Source organism: Penaeus monodon, chromosome 21 (genome assembly GCF_015228065.2).
Source record: "Penaeus monodon isolate SGIC_2016 chromosome 21, NSTDA_Pmon_1, whole genome shotgun sequence".
NCBI lineage: Eukaryota > Metazoa > Arthropoda > Malacostraca > Decapoda > Penaeidae > Penaeus > Penaeus monodon.
The window spans coordinates 38,394,685-38,395,453 of record NC_051406.1 but is presented as its reverse complement, the minus strand read 5'-3'; the positions used below and the strand labels follow the sequence as shown (position 1 = coordinate 38,395,453).

General features: G+C 32.5%; 1 protein-coding gene across 1 annotated transcript in view; it reads right to left on the bottom strand.

Annotated features, from left to right (window-relative positions):
• Window positions 1-769, bottom strand: part of LOC119586666 (myotubularin-related protein 14-like) — a 27,384-nt gene that overhangs the window by 8,263 nt on the left and 18,352 nt on the right. The gene's annotated exons all lie outside the window — the stretch shown is intronic.

Below are 769 nucleotides of genomic sequence, written 5' to 3'. Positions count from 1 at the left end.
GGAGGACTGCAGGTGAGGGAAATCCACAGCCAAACACAAACATTTAGGCAGTGGAAAGGATGCTGTCCTGTTCTCATAACTAATGCCAACATTTTCAAAATGCATACTTTTTCACTCACAGCCTCAGCATTTCCTGGAACTTTTTTTTTCTCCAATTATCTCTTTCTAGTCTAGTCTGGCAATTCATTAATTAGACCAACAATCAAATATGACCAAGTAATAACCCTGCTAGCCTAGGCAATAAATCTTGAGACATTTAAGTCTCTTTGTCTTCCATTAACAAGATATTGAACTAAAAACAGACAAACAAAAGAATACAATTCAAATATCACAAATTTCATCAATTACTAACATTCTCCCATGAAAAAGGCTTCCACCAAATGGAAACACAACACCTAAATTTCATTTTAAAAAAGGCTGTTGATGATTAGCATCAAACAGAACATTTTATCAGTCCCTATACAAATGGCCCAGACCATACCATCCACTGCAAGCTTAAAACCAAAAAGAATCTCTGTACAGCATTAAATTCTAAATTCAAACATTATTATATATTCAAAGTTTAATCATTATTTAAAGTTTTAGGTAAAAATATTCTATGTTCAAGGGAAAAACGTTATTTTAAGTTGTAGGTTAGAGCATTATTGTTATTATAAGTTAAGTTAGAAATTTTAACTAATTATAGTAAGTTAAGCTACTATTTTACAAAGAATGCCCGGAAGCCTTCCTCCAATACAGCTGATATGACAACAGATTTAAGGGTATATGC